General features: G+C 40.0%; 1 long non-coding RNA gene, 1 other non-coding gene and 1 pseudogene across 2 annotated transcripts in view; 1 reads left to right on the forward strand and 2 right to left on the reverse strand.

Annotated features, from left to right (window-relative positions):
- The first annotated feature begins 755 nt into the window (after positions 1–755).
- Positions 756–12,412, forward strand: part of LOC140713240 (uncharacterized) — a 122,069-nt gene continuing 110,412 nt past the window's right edge. The window contains exon 1 of the long non-coding RNA XR_012095131.1: positions 756–930. This is a non-coding gene — a long non-coding RNA (uncharacterized lncRNA). The remainder of the gene's footprint in view (positions 931–12,412) is intronic.
- LOC103240458 (high mobility group protein B3 pseudogene) lies at positions 1,106–1,740 on the reverse strand (annotated as a pseudogene).
- Positions 11,028–11,164, reverse strand: LOC119625512 (small nucleolar RNA SNORA46). Its single transcript, XR_005241704.1, has one exon. It is a non-coding gene; the product is annotated as a small nucleolar RNA SNORA46 (small nucleolar RNA).

Genomic DNA, 12,412 nt, shown 5'->3' on the forward strand with positions numbered 1-12,412 from the left:
TAGGAATGGTAGTAGAATGCTATGTCATTAGGTACAGAAACAAGACAACCTGAAGCTAAATGAATACACAGTGCAGTCAACAGGCCCAGCCTCATAGTGCACAGCCTAAGCTACGGCCACTCCCAAAGGCGTCTTCCACCACAGCTTGAACGTCAAACAAAGAACATCAAAGGTTTGTCTTGGTTGTTTTGTTCTTTTTACAAACTATAGATATATGCAGTTGATAACTCAGGATTTCTAGCCAATAACCATGTAGTTAACACTACCTTCCAAATTTAAAAAAAAAATGCCAGAAGCACCTTTAAATGCCTGATCACACTAACAACAAAGCACACAGAGTGAGGGGAGCATGAAGTTGCCTTTTCATTTTAAAAATATTTGGAAATATGTACAACTTTGATACAGTTTCAGGGTGCTCTAGACCCACTTGGCCACTTCATGTGAACAGTTTCTAGTTTGAGAGACAACAATATGATCGTAATCAAACTTTGTAATTAAAACTAATGAGGGCAATAGACACTTCTCAAATAGGAGATGTGTCAATTACAGCTCTCCCCTACTTTAAGGCAGGGGTCTCCAACCCCTGGGCCATAGACAGATAACAGTGTATGTTATCTATGTGCCTGTTAAGAACCAGGCACACAGCAGGAGGTGAGCGGCAAGTGAGCAAAGCTTCATCTGTATTTACAACCACTCCCCATGGCTCACATTACTATCTGAGCTCCGCCTCCTGTCAGATCAGCAGCAGCATTAGATTCTCATAGGAGAATAAACCGTGTTGTGAACCGTGCATACGAGGGATCTAGGTTGTCTGCTCTTTATGAGAATCTAACTAATGCCTGATGATCTGTCACTGCCTCCCATCACCCCCAGAAAGACTGTCTAGTTGCAGAAAAACAAGCTCTCGGCTCCCACTGATTCTACGTTATGGTGAGTCGTATAATTATTTCATTATATATTACAATGTAATAATAATAGAAATGAAGTGCACAATAAATATAATGTGTGTGAATCATCCCAAAGACCATCCCCCCACCCATCCGTGGAAAAATGGTCTTCCACAAAACCGGTCCCTGGTTCCAAAAAGGTTGGAGACTGCTGCTCTAAGGTATTCACAAGGAGACAAAGAGTTTTTGAAATTTTTTACTCCTCCTCTTCCTCTTTCTTTTCTTCCTCCTCATTTTCTTTGTTGTCCTCTTCCACTTTTTTCCAGGCAACTTTAGTGGAACGCTTTGGGCCATCAAACTTTCCTTTAGACTTACAGTCAGCAACATCCTTCTCACGCTTCTTCAGCTGTGACACCTTGGTGATGTAAGGCTGCTTTTTACTGTCTTTTACTGTCATTTAAGTTATTCCACATCTCACCCAGCTTTTTGACACGTCTCCAATAGAGATGTCAGGGTTTGTGGATTTGATCTTGTGGCAGAATTCTGAACAGAACAGAAAGAATCCAGATGGTGGCCTTTTGGGGGCATTAGGGTTCTTCCTGCCTTCCTTAACTGGTTCGTAATTCTTCATTTCTCAATCATAGTGTACTTTATCTGCCTTTGCCATTTCGTCAAATTTAGACTTCTCTTTCCCAGACATTGTCTTCCACCTCTCAGAGCAATTCTTGGAAAATTCTGTAAAATGAATAGGGAACTCTAGACTTTTCTTTTTATGTTCTTCTCTGCCCATCTGCACAAAGAAGGCATAGGTGGACATCTTGCCCTTAGTTTTCTTCGGGTCAACTTTGTCCATCCTGACTGTATTGTTCCAATATATTTTATTTAGCTTAAAATATCAAAAAAAGTCATTTCAATATGTAATCAATATGAAAATTATTGAGATATTTTACATTTTTTTCCTATGCTAAGTCTTTGCAATCTGATATGTACTTTACACTTCAATTCAAACTAGCCAAAATTTGAGAGCTTAATCGCAAGGTGTGGCTAATGTGCCACTGGGCATAGCTGTACCCGCAGATGACTCCCCCTCCCCGGGTCAGCCTGCGATGTTTCCCCTTTGTCCTCATGCATACTGAGCATCACATGGGCTGCTTGGGAGAGGTGGAGTTAGTGGGGCAGGTCCAGGTCTCCATTCACATTGGGCAGCATAGTTCTAGAATATGCTTCTGTGCTATTGTTTCCCATACAGTTGAAAGAGATGTCCACATTTATTTCTACTGCAGCCATTGATACAATAATGAGGAAAGGCCAGCTGTTGAAATCTCTGAAAAGTTTTAATATATTCAGTAAGCAAGATCTATCCAAGTGCTTCAGTTCTCTCCAAACCTCTGCTCACTGCAGCTACGGTTGCTAGATTAAGCTCAGCTTTGATACAATGTGACTGGGTTCATGCTGCTGCTCTGATTGCTGCCATCATTATACAACCTTGTCCAGGCTCACTGTGGCCAGACACAGGAAGAACTCTTTTCCCTTTCATGTCAAGTACAGCCAAGTGTGCTCAAGCCAAAACTGACTTGACATCTCAGTCCTACAGCTTTTGTCAGATTCACTCACATGTATTCCTTCTGTTTTTCTTACTCTGGGTAACTCTAACGATCAGGAAGCATCCTTCTAGACCAAGTACCTATAAATCCTAATACCTAGAATAATATACACATGAATTTTTAAATGTATTTTTATGAGACAGGGTCTCACTGTTGCCCAGGCTAGAATGCAGTGGTGTGATTATAGTCCACTGCAGCCTCAAATTCCTGTACTCCAGCAATCCTCCCTCTCACCCCAGTGTCCTGAGTAGCAGGGACCACAGGTGCACACCACCATATCTGGCTAATTTTTTAATTTTTTGTAGAGATGGGTTCTATGTTGCCCAGACTGTTTTTGAACTCCTGGACTCAAGCAGTCCTTCTGCCTTGGCCTCTCAAAGTGTTGGGAATACAGGTGTGAGCCACCCAACCACACCCGGCTGAATACTTTTTTTTTTTTTTTTTTGAGATGAAATCTTGCTCTTGTCACCCAGGCTGGAGTACAATGACATGATCTTGGCTCACTGCAACCTCTGTCTCCCGGGTTTAAGTGATTCTCCTGCCTCAGCCTCCCGAGTAGCTGGGTTTACAAGTGCATGCCACCACGCCTGGCTAATTTTTGTATTTTTAGTAGAGACGGGGCTTTACCATGTTGGCCAGGCTGGTCTCGAACTCCTGACCTCAGGCAATCCATCTGCCTTGGCCTCCCAAAGTGCTGGGATTACAGGCGTGAGCCACCGCACTCGGCCCCAAATAATATTTTTTAAATAAGGTTTTAACAGACAGGACGAATAAATTTGTGGACAATTAATAAACCAAGCCTTAGTGTCATGAGACTAGCATAAGTGTTCTTAAATTTTCATATGTAGTAAACCACAAAGATTATACTGTGAATTCTGATCATTTCTAGCTCATCTTTAATAGGGAGTGACTGATAGTAGATCTAACCTAAGATGATGATGTTGATTTTTCAAATTGTGTTGCTTGGACCTAATGCATCTACTGAGCCTGCTGCTGGGAGCCCTGGGGCAGAGGAGAGAGGCAGGTGTGGATAAAGGGTGGCAGGCAGCAGGGCACTGGCTTCTCATTCTCCTCTTCCCAAATCCCCGTCATTGTCTTCCACTGTTTTTCTTTCAATGCTTCTGGGCAAGATCTGGTATGAATGAATGGTTTCTGTGCCCAATTTTTAAAAGCTCACCTACTTAAGGGAATTGTCTCTGTTTTGATTCAGTCTGCATATTTTTTGTGCTCCCCATATTACATTTTTATCCTGCCATCTGTGCTGAGATGTCCACTTTTTCCTTAGAGGCTTTACTACTAAGTACTGTCTTTGCTTGTGCAACTGTTCAAAGAAAAATCTTAAGGTACCACATATTTTAAGCTCATTTTTATTTTGTGTGTGTGTGTGTGTGTGTGTGTGTGTGTTTTGGCTTTCTGTTTATTTAAGTAATATTCTTACTATGGGGGAAGAAACTAAATAGAAAAAAGGACATAAAAGTCATCCATAATCGCATCGCACAGAGATAAAAATGTTAACATTTTGATAAATTCCTCCTGAAATTTAGTTCATGTATATTTTAAACTAAATTTGAACCATCTTTTATGTGGTCATTATTATTGTGATCTTGTGTCTATTTCATTAAAGCATAATCGTTATTAACTTTAAAATTCTTTTAAAAAAATTTTTAAATTATACTTTAAATTCTGGGGTACATGTGCAGAACGTGCTGGTTTGTTACATAGGTATACATGTGCCACAGTGGTTTGCTGCACCCATCAGCCCATCATCTACATTAGGTATTTCTCCTAATGGTATCCCTTCCCTACCCCACCCCCAACCCCTGACAGGCCCCAGTGTGTGATGTTCCCCTCCTGGTGTCTCATTGTTCAGCTCTCACTTATGAGTGAGAACCTGCAGTGTTTGGTTTTCTGTTCTTGTGTTAGTTTGCTGAGAATGATGGTTTCCAGCTTCATTCATGTCCCTGCAAAGGGCATGAACTTATCCTTTATATGGCTGCATAGTATTCCGTGGTGTATATGGGCCACATTTTGTTTATCCTGTCTAACATTGATGGGCATTTGGGTTGGTTCCAAGTCTTTGCTATTGTGAACAGTGCCACAATAAGCATACATGTGTGTGTGTCTTTACAGTAAAATGATTTATCATCCTTTGGGTATATACCCAGTAATGGGATTGCTGGGTCAAATGGTATTTCTAGTTTTAGATCCTTGAGTAATCACCACACTGTCTTCTACAATGGTTGAACTAATTTACACTCCACCAAGAGTGTAAAAGCGTTCCTATTTCTCCACATACTCTCCAGCATCTGTTGTTTCCTGACTTTTTGATGGTCACCATTCTAACTGGTGTAAGATGATATCTCACTGTGGTTTTGATTTGGATTTCTCTAATGACCAATGATGATGAGCCTTTTTTCATATGTTTGTTTGCTGCATAAACGTCTTATTTTGAGAAGTATCTGTTCACATTCTTTGCCCACCTTTTGATGGGTTTGTTTGCAGAGACCAGCTCAGTAGCGGAGACCCTAACCCAGTGGCACTAGAGGAATTAAAGACATACACACAGAAATATAGAGGTGTGAAGTGGGAAATCAGGGGTCTCACAGTCTTCAGAGCTGAGAGTCCCAAACAGAGATTTTACCCACATATTTATTAACAGCAAGTCAGTCATTAGCATTGTTTCTGTAGATATTAAATTAACTAAAAATATCCCTTATGGGAAACGAAGGGATGGGCCAAATTAAAGGAATAGGTTGGGCTAGTTAACCGCAACAGGAGCATGTCCTTAAGGCACAGATCGCTCATGCTATTGTTTGTGACTTAAGAAGGCCTTTAAGTGGTTTTCCGCCCTGGGTGGGCCAGGTGTTCCTTGCCCTCATTCCCATAAACCCACAACCTTCCAGCATAGGCGTTATGGCCATGATGAACATATCACAGTGCTGCAGAGATTTTATTTATGGCCAGTTTTGGGGCCAGTTTATGGCTAGATTTTGTGGGACTTGTTCCCAACAGTTGTTTGTTTTTTTCTTGTAAATTTGTTTAAGTTCTTAGTAGATTCTGGATATTAGCCCTTTGTCAGGTGGATAGATTGCAAAATTTTTCTCATTCTGTAGGTTACCTGTTCACTTTGATGGTAGTTTCTTTTGCTGTGCAGAATGTCTTTAGTTTAATTAGATCCCATTTGTCAATTTTGGCTTCTGTTGCCATTGCTTTTGGTGTTTCAGTAATAAGATCTTTGCCTATGCCTATGTCCTGAATGGTATTGCCTCTTTTCTTCTAGAATTTTTATGGTTTTTGGTCTACATTTAAGTCTTTAATCCATCTTGAGTTAATATTTGTATAAGATGTAAGGAAAAGATCCAGTTTCAGCTTTCTGCATATGGCTAGCCAGTTTCCCCAACACCGTTTATTAAATGGGGAATCATTTCCCTATTGCTTGTTTTTGTCAGGTTTTCCAAAGATCAAATGGTTGTAGATATGTGATGTTATTTCTGAGGCCTCTGTTCTGTTCCATTGATCTATATATCTGTTTGGTACCAGGACCATGCTGTTTTGGTGACTGTAGCATTGTAGTATAGTTTGAAGTCAGGTAGCGTGATGCCTGCAGCTTTGTTTTTTGCTTAGGATTGTCTTGACTATGCAGGCTCTTTTTTGGTTCCATATAAAATTTAAAGTAGTTTTTTCCAATTCTGTGAAGAATGTCAATGTTAGCTTGATGGGGATAGCATTGAATCTGTAAATTACTTTGGGTGGTATGATCATTTTCACGATACTGATTCTTCCTATCCATGAACATGGAATGTTTTTCCATTTGTTTGTGTCCTCTCTTCTTTCCTTGAGCAGTGGTTTGTAGTTCTCCTTGAATAGGTCCTTCATATCCCTTGTAAGTTGTATTCCAAGGTATTTTATTCTCTTTGTACCAGTTGTGAATGGGAGTGGTGTATAGGAATGCTTGTGATTTTTTGCACATTGATTTTGTATCCTGAGACTTTGCTGAAGTTGCTTATCTGCTTGAGGAGATTTTGGGCTGAGACATTGGGGTTTTCTAAATATACAATCATGTCATCTGCACATAGAGACAATTTGACTTCCTCTTTTCCTAATTGAATACTCTTTATTTCTTTCTCTTGCCTAATTACCCTTGCCAGAACTTCCAACACTATGTAGAATAGGAGTGGTGAGAGAGGGCATCCTTGTCTTGTGCTGGTTTTCAAACGGAATATTTCCAGATTTTGCCCATTCAGTATGATATTGGCTGTGGGTTTGTTATAAATAACTCTTATTATTTTGAGATACATTTGTTCACTGCCTAGTTTGTTGAGAATTTTTAGCATGAAGGGCTGTTGAATTTTATCAAAGGCTTTTCCTGCATCTATTGAGATAACCATGTGGTTTTTATCATTGATTCTGCTTATGTGATCAATTATGTTTATTGATTTGTATATGTTGAACCAGCCTTGCATCCCAGAGATGAAGCTGACTTGATCATGGTGGATAAGCTTTTTGCTGTGTTGCTGGAATCTCTTGACCAGCATTTTATTGAGGATTTTCACATCGATGTTCATCAGGGATAGGCCTGAAATTTTCTTTTTTTGTTGCGTCTCTGCCAAGTTTTGGTATCAGGATGATGCTGGCCTCATAAAATGAGTTAGGGAGGAGTCCTTCTTTATCTATAGTTTGGCATAGTTTCAGAAGGAAGGGTATCAACTCCTCTTTGTACTTCCAGTGGAATTCAACTGTGAATCTGTCTGGTCCTGGGCTATTTTTGGTTGGTAGCTATTAATTGCTGCCTCTATTTCAGAACTTGTTCTTGGCCTACTCAGGGATTCTTCTTCTTCCTGGTTTAGTCTTGGGAAGGTGTATGTGTCCAATAATTTGTCCATTTTTTTCTAGATTTTCTAGCTTATTTGCATAGAGGTGTTTATAGTATTCTCTGATGGTAGTTTGTATTTCTGTGGGATGGGTGGTGATATCCTCTTTATCATTTTTTATTGCATCTATTTGATTATTCTCTGTATTTCCTTTATTGGTCTGACTAGTAGTCTCTCTATTTTGTTGATCTTTTCAAAAAACTAGCTCCTGGGTTCATTGATTTTTTGAAGGGTCTTTCATGTCTCTATCTCCTTCAGTTCTGCTCTGATCTTAGTTATTCTTGTCTTCTGCTAGCTTTTGTATTTGTTTGCTCTTTCTTCTCTAGTTCTTTTTATTGTGATGTTAGGGTATCGATTTTAGATCTTTCGTGCTTTCTCTTGTGGGCATTGAGTGCTATAAATTTCCCTCTACACACTGCTTTAAATATGTCCCAGAGATTCTGGTACTTTTTGTCTTTGTTCTCATTGGTTTCAAAGAATATCTTTATGTCTGCCTTCATTTCATTATTTAGGTTACCTAGTAGTCATTCAGGAGAAGGTTGTTTAGTTTCCATGTAGTTGTGAGGGTTTGAGTGAGTTTTTAAATCCTGAGATCTAATTTGATTGCACTGTGGTCTGAGAGACTGTTTGTTATGATTTCCATACTTTTGCATTTTCTGAGGAGTGTTTTATTTTCAATTATGTTGTCAATTTTAGAATAAGTATGATGTGGTGCTGAGAAGAATGTACTTTCTGTTGATTTGGGGTGGAGAGTTCTGTAGATGTCTTTTAGGTCAGCTTGGTCCAGAGCTGAGGTCAAGTCCTGGATATCCTTGTTAATTTTCTGTCTCACTGATCTGTCTAATACTGACAGTAGGGTGTTAAAGTCTCCTACTATTATTGTGTGGGAGTCTAAGTCTCTTTGTAGATCTCTAAGAACTTGCTTTAGAAATCTGGATGCTCCAGTATTGGGTGCATGTATATTTAGGATAGCTCTTCTTGTTGCATGGATCCCTTTACCATTATGTAATGACCTTCTTTGTCTCTTTTTAGCTTTGTTGGTTTAAAGTCTGTTTTATCAGAGGCAAGGATTGCAATCCCTGCTTTTTTTGCTTTCCATTTGCTTGGCAAATCCCTTTATTTTAAGCCTATGTGTTTGCATGTCAGATGGGTCTCCTGAATACAGCACACCAATGGGTCTTGACTCTTTATCCAATTTGCCAGTCTGTGTCTTTTAATTGGGGCATTTAGCCCATTTACATTTAAGGTTCATATTGTTGCATGTGAATTTGATTCTGCCATTAAGATGCTAGCTGGTTATTTTGCCCATTAGTTGTTGCAGTTTCTTCATAGCATTGATGGTCTTTACAATTTGGTATGTTTTTGCAGTGGCTGGTACCAGTTGTTCCTTTCCATGTGTAGTGCTTCCTTTGGGACCTCATGTAGGGCAGGCCTGTTGGTGACAAAATCTCTCAGCATTTCCTTTTCTCTAAAGGATTTTATTTTTCCTTCACTTATGAAGCTTAGTTTGTTGGCATATGAAATTCTGGTTTGAAAATTCTTTTTTTTTCCTTTCTTTCTTGAGATGGAGTCTCACTCTGTCACCCAGGCTGCAGTGCGGTGGCATGATCTTGGCTAACCACAACCTCTGCCTCCCGGGTTCAAGTGATTCTCCTGCCTCAGCCTCCTGAGTAGCTGGGATTAGAGGTGTGTGCCACCATGCCCGGCTAATTTTTGTATTTTTAGTAAAGACAGGGTTTCACCATGTTGGTTAGACTGGTCTCCAACTCCTGACCTCATGATCCGCCCACCTCAGCCTCCCAAAGTGCTGGGATTATAGGCGTGAGCCACTGCACCCAGTCTGAAAATTTTTTTCTTTAAGAGTGTTGAGGCTGGGCATGGTGGCTCATGCCTGTAATCCCAGCACTTTGGGAGGCTGAGGCAGGTGGATCACAAGGTCAGGAGATCGAGACCATCCTGGCTAACATGGTGAAACCCTGTCTTTACTAAAAATACAAAAAAAAAAAAAAAATTTAGTTGGACATTGTAGTGAGCGCCTGTATTCCCTGCTACTCAGGAGGCTGAGGCAGGAGAATGGTGTGAACCTGGGAGGTAGAGATTGCAGTGAGCCAAGATCACACCACTGCATTCCAGCCTGAGCTACAGAGCGATACTCTGTCTTAAAAAAGAAAATAGAAAAAAGAAAAAACAAAAAACAAAAAAGAATGTTTGATATTAGCCCTCTCTCTCTTCTGGCTTGTAGGGTTTCTGCTGAGAGATCTGTTGTTAGTCTGAAGGGCTTCCCTTTGTGGGTAACTTGACCTTTTTCTTTGGCTGTCCTTAACATTTTTTTCTTCATTTCAACCTTGGTGAATCTGATGATTATGTGTCTTGGGGTTGCTCTTCTCGAGGAGTATCTTTGTGGTGTTCTCTGTATGTTCTGAATTTGAATGTTGGTTTGCCTTGTTAGTTTGGGGAAGTTCTCCTGGATGATATCCTGAAGAATATTTTCCATCTTGACTCCATTCTCCCCGTCACTTTCAGGTACACCAATCAAACATGGATTTTGTCTTTTCACATAGACCTATATTTCTCAGAGTCTTTATTTCTTTTCACTCTTTTTTCTATAACCTTGTCTTCTCACTGTATTTCTTTGAGTTGATCTTCAGTCTCTGATATCCTTTCTTCTGCTTAATCGATTTAGCTGTTGATACCTGTGTATGCTTCATGAAGTTCTCGTGCTGTGTTTTTCATCTCCATCAGGTCATTTATGTTCTTCTCTAAACTGGTTATTCTAGTTAGCAATTCTTCTAACCTTTTTTCAAGGTTCTTTATATTTCATTTTCTGAGATTACTCTCTCTCTCTATACACACACTCTCTCTGTATACACTCTCTCTGTATATACACACACAGAGAGACACTTTCCTGTGTGCTATAACACAGTTCCTTTGAGTGCTATAACAAAGTAGCGTAGATTGGGTGGCTTATAAGCAACAGAAATTTATTTCTCACAGGTCTAGAGGCTCAATGTCTAATATAAAGGTGCCAGCATGGTTGGGTTCTGGTGAGGGCCTTCTTCATGGTTGCTGACTGTATTATTTCATTCTCATACTGCTATAAAGAACTACCCAAGACTGGGTAATTTATGAAGAGGTTTAACTAACTCACAGTTTTGTGGGCTGTACATGAAGCATGGCTGGGGAGGCCTCAGAAAACTTAAAATCATGGCAGAAGGCAAAGGGGAAGCAGGCATGAGTGGGGCAGGATAGAGAGAGCAAAGGGGGACATGCCATGCACTTTTAAACCATTAGATCTTGTAAGAACTCAGTATCATGAGAACAGCACGGAGGAAATCTGCCCCATGATCCAGTTGCCTCCCACCAGGTCCCTCCTCCAACATTGGGAATTACAATTCAACATGAGATTTGGATGGGGAGGCAAACCATATCACACTCTCTTTACTTATGCAAATTTCTGCAGCTAGCTCCCCAGAAAATGGATTTTTCCTTTATACTACACGGTCAAGCTGCAAATTTTCCAAACTTTTATGCTCTGCTTCCCTTTTAAATATAAGTTCCAGTTTCAGACAATCTCTTTGTTCATGCATATGGGTGAATGCTGTTAGAAGCAGCCAGAGCACATATTTTTTATTTTTAATTTGTTTGTTTTCAAAAATCAAATACAGTCATGTTCCTTAACTCCATACAGCAACAGCAGAATGGCGTAAGTCAGTTGTGCAACAGAGAGAGCCAGGATTTTTCTTGCACTACAGTGTAACCAAGAATGGGGAATATTCCCATCCATAGTTCTAAATATAGTGCTACAGATCACATCTTGAATGCTTTGCTGCTTAGAAATTTCTTTCACTAAATAACTTAAATCATCTCTCTCAAATGCATAGTTCCACAGATCTCTAGAGAGATGGCACAATGCCACCAGTTTCTTTGCTAAAGCATAGCAAAAGTGACCTTTACTCCTGTTAGTTCCCAACAAGTTCCTCATTTCCATCTGAGACCACCTCAGCCTGGACTTCGTTGTCCATATCAGTATCAGCATTTTGGTCAAAACTATTGAACAAGTCTCTAGGAAGTTCCAACCTTTCCTCCTCTTCCTGTCTTCTTCTGAGCATTCCAAACTGTTCCAACCTCTGTCTGTTATCCAGTTCTGAAGCTGTTTCCACATTTTCAGGTATCTATATAGCAATGCCCCACTTCTCTGATACCAATATTCTGTATTAGTTCATTTTCACACTGTTATAAAGAACTACCTGAGACGGGGTAATTTATGAAGACGTTTAATTGATCACAGTTTTGCAGGCTGCATGGGAAGCACAGCTGGGAAGACCTCGGGAACCTTGCAGTCACGGCAGAAGGTGAAGGGGTAGTGTCTTCACGTGGCCAGGAGAGACAGAGAGAGAGAAGAGGAAGTGCCAAAGATTTTTAAACCATCAGATCTCATGAGAACTCACTCACTATCATGGGAACAGCAAGGGGGAAATTTGCCCCCATGATCCAATCACCTCCCACCAGGTCCCTCCCCCAGTATTAGGAATTACAATTCAACATAAGATTTGTGTGGGGACAAAGATCCAAACCGTATCACAGACTGTCAACTTCTCGTTGTATCTTTACATGGTAGAAAGACAGTGAGAGAGCTCTCTGAGATCCATTTTATGTCACTAACCCCACTCATGAGGGCTCCACCCTCATGACCTACTCACCTTCCAAGAGTCTCACCTCCTAAACTGTCACATTGGGAGTTAGGATTCCAACATATGAATTTTGACATTCGGTATATAGCAATTCTTATAGTAATTTTTCCTCGCAAATGTCAACAATTTCAATTTTATTTATGAGGACATTTTATGTTTCAAGGATAAAACATAAATCTTGACCTATCATATTCATTGTAAATGAAAATGACCCAGATTTTCTTTAATTTTTAATTTTATTGTTTTTTTGAAGGGGTTGACACACAGGTTTGGTCATAAGCACTCTATTTATTCTGTCACTTCAGGCAGCTTCATCCACACACGGCTTCTATTACACTGAATTCACACAAACTTACATA

This window comes from Chlorocebus sabaeus, chromosome 13 (assembly GCF_047675955.1).
Source record: "Chlorocebus sabaeus isolate Y175 chromosome 13, mChlSab1.0.hap1, whole genome shotgun sequence".
Lineage (NCBI taxonomy): Eukaryota > Metazoa > Chordata > Mammalia > Primates > Cercopithecidae > Chlorocebus > Chlorocebus sabaeus.